Source organism: Centruroides sculpturatus, unplaced genomic scaffold, assembly GCF_000671375.1.
Source record: "Centruroides sculpturatus isolate CEXI.00-Female unplaced genomic scaffold, Cexi_2.0 scaffold1020, whole genome shotgun sequence".
NCBI classification, from domain to species: Eukaryota; Metazoa; Arthropoda; class Arachnida; order Scorpiones; family Buthidae; genus Centruroides; species Centruroides sculpturatus.
The window spans coordinates 214,040-222,064 of record NW_019385298.1 but is presented as its reverse complement, the minus strand read 5'-3'; the positions used below and the strand labels follow the sequence as shown (position 1 = coordinate 222,064).

Genomic DNA, 8,025 nt, shown 5'->3' with positions numbered 1-8,025 from the left:
CTAATTCTCGAAATCATGGAGGAGAAAAATAAAAAAAGCAGGCGACAAAGGAAATAGATGAGTGATGTGAAGGAATGGTGCAATAACAGTATTTAGAAGCTGGTTCATGGTGCCCTTGACAGAAGGGGGAAAAGGATAATGAAAATGGCATCAGACTCTAATGGGTATTGGTCTCATGATACTGATAGTGATAATTAAATTAAAGTTTGTTTGAATGTATTTTAGAATTACAATGTATAAAATACCTGCTGACAAGAGACAAAAAGATCCAAAATACAAGAAAGTATTATATACAGGTTAAAATAAATAAAGTTTTCTTTAAACCTATAGACTAATAAAATCTCTCATTTTTTCAACCAGAGGTTACATCAGTGCAAATAAATTTCATTAAAAGATTATAGTCAAAATAAACTAATAATAAATAATAATCAGAAAATGACAAGAAGCATTACAAGATAATCAAAAATTATATTAACTAATATAATACAATCATTTGGTTTTGCTTTAAAATATTCAGGGGGTTTTATCTTCTAAATGTAAATCCTGTTACAGAAATAATAATAATTATATTTTGCTACTAGAAATGTAAAATTATCTTATATTTCTAGTTACAACCTATCTGTGTAAGGCTTGATTTACAGTGTTGTCAAATTTTGTTTTCTTTTCTGTAGACTTTTTCAGAAAATTTTGTTTTCTTTTCTGTAGACTTTTTCAGAAAATTCATCTTTCTTTTTATTTATACACTTTCCTATAAAGACATTCCTTTGTATTTTATAGAAAAGTATAAGAAAGCCCACAAATTTCTTTCAAATATCCATAAGAGTTCATTTTAGCAAACAAATCTATGATGTCATTCCCTAAAGACCAATCCATCACCAAAAACACTAAAACATGTTTAACTTCACATTCAGTTACTTCCATTTTGTAAATAATTAAATTGTTTTACTAATTTACTATTAAACACGTGTGATGTATACATCATGTGCAACTAGAGTAGCCAACTCCTGATCCTAGCCATGTAAAAAGAAAAAAACTCAAATAATTGCCAGATTAGATCANAGAAAAACTACAAAATACAAATAAATAAAAAATATACCAAATAAAACTACACATACTTGCGCATTTGCATTATTTTTTTCATACTTCTATTATAAAAATTTGATTTTATACGAATTTTTTAAAAATTTTAGTGGATTGACCTTGACGACCTTCTCATTAGGGTGCTCTCTCAGAACAGGTTTGCTCTCACCGGCATGTTTTCATGCCGGCGCATCATAACGATTGAATTCGGAAACGAATTAAAAGATTTGTTAGGATTTAAAACACGCAATTTAAATTTAAAAGACCAAAATTCAGTTCTGTCACAGAACAAGCGATGAAAAATTCGGTGGTAGTGCAGCGACCTGTTTAAAATAGTTCAATTGAATATTAGTGGTGTATATGAACGCAAATGAATCGTACAAGCAGTAAAAAAAGAAAATAAAGTCAACAGGTTTCGCAGGAATTCCTGGGACGAAAAAGGTTACTAGTTCACCCAGCGAGCCAATTCCCGGACAGTCCGGACGATAGCACTGTCCTAGGCGCGATGCAAATATAGATTAGAATGGTTCAAATTTTTACAAGATATTATTATTATTTATTGTGAAATTTTGCCGCCCCCTAAAAAGTGCCGCCCGGGGAGGGCCGCCCCTGGCGCCCCCACTACGGTATGCCACTAGGCCTATAAATTCGCGCTGNGTTAAGCCTAATGAAAACTTTTTAAAATAATAATCGTGGCTATGGTATCGTTAAAAATTATTTCTTTATTTTTTACAAACAAAATAAACATATTGAAAAATATAAAAACCAAAAAATATATACTTTAGAAGATGATCTAGTATCAAAAACGTTCGATTTGGCACAACACACAATCCTCAGAAAAACAACACACAAAAGTGCCAGTGCTGCCAGCTAAAAAGCACACACCAACAAAAAATATTAGAGTAGCCCAAGATATAGCCAAAGATTGCAACGCCACAGCACTAGCGAAAATTTAAATTTGTGTACTGGAATGCTTTCGGATAACCGACATTCGGTTAAACGACGCTCTACTGTATATAAAAATTTCTTGTCCTGATTGACTGACTGAGTCCCTTATTCACCATCACCCNGTTAGAAAACAATATAAATGATTTGTATTAATTTTAATAAATCGATAAGAATATAATTTTCATACAAATTAGTTTACAATATAACTAAAGCTTTAATAAATTTATTCATGAATTTTTTAAAATACTGTGTAGTCTTTTTTAATTTCAAGTTTCTTTTAAAGATAAGCATTAATATTAATAAATATCTTTTAATATTCTATATGACTTAAGTTGAATGTGTACTATACAATAATAAAATCATCCTACACAATTATATATTATTATGGTACTACATTAGAAAAGGTTTCTCACTCCACTGGCTTACTTTATAACACTGAAACTCCATAAATAAGTTGTCAGTTTCTATTGTTGGAAACTATTATTTATGGCATAAAAATCAAAGGAGATAAAATATGGCCATCTAGATAACTACCAGGCCAGAATCTGACATCACAACAGATCTTTTGACATAGAAGAATAGAATGAGTGCTTCAAACTGTCATTTTAACACTTTCCAAATGAGAGTGAATTAAAGTTTTATTTTGTCTGTACTAAAATTTATATATAAAGTGAATATATAAAGTTATTATCATTCTTCATAAAGAGTTTGTATTGTATATAATACTTTAATTAAAGAAAATACTTACTTTCAACTAATATTATTGCAGAAGTAATGCACAATCAAGAATAAACAGGCTAAACTATAAACAAGTTTTAATTTTTTGAAAGATACAATAGAAATATGCTTATTGTATTNAAAATCAAATTTCATTTTTGAATTACATCATTTTTATCCAATGGTGAACCACCATATAATACACTCTCATTAACGAATTATATTGTATTCTTTCGCTTTGCTAAAACAATTACTAGCCGCTAAACTTCGTGAAATAATTATGCTAAAAATTAGAAATACAATTATTGCTGATTAATGAAATTTTTAATTGTTTTTCGTCGCTTAAAATTCACTACTTTTTAATTGTTTTATTCGTAGTTTACACGGAAACGTGGCATGGGCAATCTGCCTCCCGGATAGAATTTTTTGGAAATTTTTTTTATTCAGGTGTTTATAAAATTGAAGAAAAGTTGCGAAACTCCACGTACTTAGCCTGTTGGTCAGGTAATTATTATCCACTAGGTCACTGGTGAGACTTTCAATGATAATCACCTACCGGGCCTGAACCTGTGGTCACACCCAGTCTGATAAGGTAGAAGAATAAGTGATTCAAACCGCCGTTTTCAACAGTTTGAAACCGACAGAGAAGAAATTTATTTTACATTGTCTTCGTGAAAATTAATATGTAAAATGAATGTATTACGTTAGTATCAATTTCAGAAACAGTTTGAGTACTGTATATAATACTTTAATTAAAGAAAATACTTACTTTCAACTAATATTATTGCAGAAGTAATGCACAATCAAGAATAAACAGGCTAAACTATAAACAAGTTTTAATTTTTTGAAAGATACAATAGAAATATGCTTATTGTATTTGGTAGTAAACAGAGTAATTGTTAAAACAGCATTAAAGTATGATGTATAAAGGGTTTAATGTAGATGTATATAATTATTTTTTGAGTTTGTTAAATATAAGTATGTGAATGATTGTATATTTAAAAAAGAGTTTAGAACAATGGTGTGAAACTCCTCATTCACAGCTTGAATCTATTACCTATTGCTGTACATATCAGCTGACATTCCATTAACCAAAAAGATTTTCTTTAAATATGACATCACTACACCACTCTATGTAGAATATCTAGCTTGTCAGTTAACGCTCATCTGTTTTTTGATGACCATCTTTGAAAGCTTTCACCCATCTTCTGATGGTGTCGTACAGTAAAGAACAAGATCCACAAGCTCATACAATTCCTCAATAACACTGTTTTGCCACAATTCCCCTTATAATCTCAATTTTCAGCCAACATCACCGATCCAGCTTAGAAAACACCATTTTAGACTAGTCTATCTTGTACGTCTATCTTCCTTTTGCTACTGCAGATGAGCATCAACCAACAAGTTCAAAAGTGGAAGACACCATTCTGCCTTATAAATACATGTTCATTACCTATTTTCCAATCCCTGTATTTTGACCAATAATGGATCTTACTTTATCCAAGAGAAACATAGGTGTCTAATAACCTCAATTTTATTAATTATAATGTTATAACGTTACTAACCTTCTAAACTATGTAGTAAGGGAGAAACATAAGTGAATTTTATCTCTGAAATTAATTCTGTTTTCGTTTATCAGAGAGCAATGTTGCCAGATTTGGCGATATTTCAGACGATTTTTTTTTTCAATCTAGTGATTTTTCTTATGACTTAAAGTATAATTTTATTTAAATAAAAATTTAAAAAATTATATTTAATTATTATAAATTTATCAAGATGATTTCGAACTTTTTTCTAAAAACAGGGATGAAGTCAGACCGTGTCGAACTAGACGATTACATTAGACTAGGTCCGAATCCTGAAAGATCCCGTAAATCGATTTGTAAATTTTATATTTATATTTAAATTGTTAGCGAACAAAGTGAATATAGTTGCAGTATAATAAATTCTATGTTTTTTGTAAATATAAAAAATAAAATTATTTTCCCGACCCTTACCGTAATTTAACCGGATGGCCGAGCGATCAAGGTGGCAGCCCACCGCTCTGGGAGACCCGAAATCGAATTGGAACGGGTCGAAAAAACCCCCAGGAATTTTTCGGGGATGGACTGTCTGGATATGTCAAGCCCCGTCCCTCACCACCCGGCCGCCCCATTGCGGGCATGGCCGAACTCGTAATGGGTTTGCTAAAAGGGGAGAGTTTAAAAAAATATATCATAATTTTATATATAAAAATTATGATGAGGATCGGAATCACGAGTTTTACCGTCTGGACACATCGTTCTTCAGATCGCGATCGAATTTGTGTGATTTTTGGTTGTGGAGACACTTAAACACTGTGCTTTGTCGTGGACGTGTAAATTTGGTAGCCTTAAAAAAACGGTATCACATTGCTTGCAAGAAGCATCACAGAGTCTATTTCGTTTGGTCATTGAACAGTGTTCATCTGCATCTGCATGTCTCGACACGTTTCGACATGTCTCCGCTGAAAGCGATGAATTTTGGTAATAAATCTTTTATGGAAATGTCTTCCACGTGTTCTGAAATTTGTTTGCATTTGGACTGATAAATACTTCTCTAGTCAGTGTCGAATAGAAGTATTTCAGTTACGACCACTCAGTATTTTATCTACGCCTACTTACCAAAATATTGGTTGAAGGACATTGCCCTATGTGAAGCCTCATAAAAACTTAACGACGCAACCGGTAAATCCGACGAGGCGAAATGTTTCCGGATCGGAACGGTGGACGTAATCCAGAGATGCGTTATTGATCAGATTCGTGTTTAGTCGAACAAGTGCTTGTGGTGTAGCGGTTATCACATCCGCCTAACACGCGGAAGGCCCCAGGTTCGATCCCTGGCATGCACAAGATAAATTTTTATCCGTTTTTGGGAAGTTTCGCAAATTTTTGCGTGAATATGCTTTCGTCATTCTGTAGACAGCCCTTTTACATTTTTGAGCAAATTCACCGAAACGCACCTCGCATTCCAGCAAAACACCTCGGTGCTTTCTTAAAGTCGTTCGAAATGGTAACAATTGCGCGCCGGACACCGAATCGATCGATGATTGCTCGCTATGATGATAGCAGAACAGCGCAAAAAGTATACTCGTCCAGCCCAACTAATTTGCCGATAGCGAAAGGCAATTTAAAAAAGAATTTGTTACGTCCCCAGGTGAGGCTCGAACTCACAAGTAGGGGAACCCGGGGCGGAATGGGAAAGACGATTTACATATGAAAGAGAGGTGAGGGAATTGGTTTGCTCCTTGTCCTACTAACTGCGACAACACGTCAGTGTGAATACTTGGTTACCGAGATTCGCTTTGTCGTTGACCAATAAAACCCTGCGTCGTGATTTTTTGATGAAATTACAAGTGTATCAACATTAAAACAATGAAAGTATATAGTATATTTTATAATTTAACCAAATTTATATAGCCTAGCTTATTAAAGATTTGTTTGTTTGTATTTTTAGAATGAAGTAAGGCGGAAAGTAATCATAAACTTTTTTCTCTCCTTGATTTTTAGAAGCATGTGCTTGCTTTGGGGCACAACGGGTGGGGCACAATGGGACGGTTTCCCGTAAAGGAAAAGTAAAAAATGAAGTCTAATAAAAAAGAAGAACAAGGGGACGATTATTCGGAAGAAGAAGATGATACGACTTGCCTTTATTGCATCCAGGCTTACTCACAGTCGATTGAGGGTTGGTGTTCATGTGTCGCATGCAAAAGATGGGCTCATAGCCTATGTCTTGTGCGGGTTTTGACAACGACGATGACGATTCCGAGCTGGTTTGCGAGTTTTGTAAGCATCAAAACTAATATTTTTTTTCTAATATTTCAGCACTAATCTCATTCTGCCCCGAGTGCGGGGCGGAACGGGATGTGGACAAACTTTTTTTTAATGATTTATTTTTCATACAAAATTATTGATTTTTTAAATCTAATTTAAATAATTATGTGACAAATATAATAAATAAAGGAAATAATGTAATATTTTTGTTATTTTTCTTTTATTGTTGACATAATTTTAACTTCTTTGTTAGCTACCCTATTCTGCCCCGGGTTCCCCTACTACTTATAAGTACCGTGTGCTTAACCAATTGCGCCACTGGAGACCACACTTTACCAAAACATTAACAATTACCAACATTCTCGTTTGGAAATGTAAAACGATTCCGAACTACGCTCGCGATAAACCAACTCGTAATTAACTTTTCAAGTAGCGTCCGTGTATTTTGTGCATTTCGCTTTCGGCAAAGTTCACAATCGACAAAATAGGCCCCACAGTTGACTTGAGCCCTATGAGGTAGTCTATAAATTACGTCCGCATTTTTATCGAAATTTTTACTCGTCTCCCTTCCTCTATTATCCCAGTTCGTCCAAGTTTCCGTAACCCCTCCCCTCTTCAGACATGCAACAACTCTAAACGAAACGATCGCCGGAACATTTGGACTTTTTTTGAACTGACTTGTTTCTCACCGTTGGATAGGCATTACGCCTCATTATATGAATAGTTGTAAGGAAATTTATATACGAGTATCTGTTAAACGGTTTTAAATGGTAAACTTGTCTCAGTGAGTCTTTCCACGCCCACACGACTGTTTTGACTGCTCGACTGTCGTGATACTTTCCACCAATCGGAAAACCTCACATTAATAAAACATAAAAAACAAGCTGAAAACTAGAATTTTATAAAATAAATTCGAGTAATTTCTTACCTGATTTTTCCTAGCTTCTTCCATTATGATGCACTGAATATAGGATGCTACGAAAGTAAAGAATTTTCAATGGAATGCTCTTTGAATATATGATAAATATTATATCTTCATACAGTTCATCTACTTAGTACGGAAATTATTTTCGATCTTTTTATAGTGTGAATAAAAACTGTTAATTTACTTACAATGTTGAAGTACATACACCACACACACCTATGAAAGCTTAAAGAGTTCCTCCGGATTGATCTTTATCATCACTCACAAAATCCTTTATTAAATGAAGGCTATCAAATGCAGCTATTTATAAGCAAAGCTACACAGAGTAAAACGAAACGTAAACCGAAACTAGAAATTAATCGATCAGAATTTTTAGATCGAAACTGAAACAGTTAAAACTGATAAAAATAAATCAATTCAATTAAATTATTGAGTTACAAATTAATTTAATAACAACAAAGAAGCATTTTAATGAGTTTTATATATCGAAGCGGAGGAGAGCCTAAAGATAATGTCGACTTGTTCAAAAACTTTGTTATATTTTTGAGGTGCAAAAAGGGCTAA

The 8,025-nt window shown here is 33.3% G+C and overlaps 1 non-coding gene across 1 annotated transcript; it reads left to right on the top strand.

Moving 5' to 3' along the window:
• Positions 1–5,541: 5,541 nt before the first annotated feature.
• Trnav-aac lies at positions 5,542–5,614 on the top strand. Its single transcript has one exon. It is a non-coding gene; the product is annotated as a tRNA-Val (tRNA).
• The last annotated feature ends 2,411 nt before the right edge of the window (positions 5,615–8,025 follow it).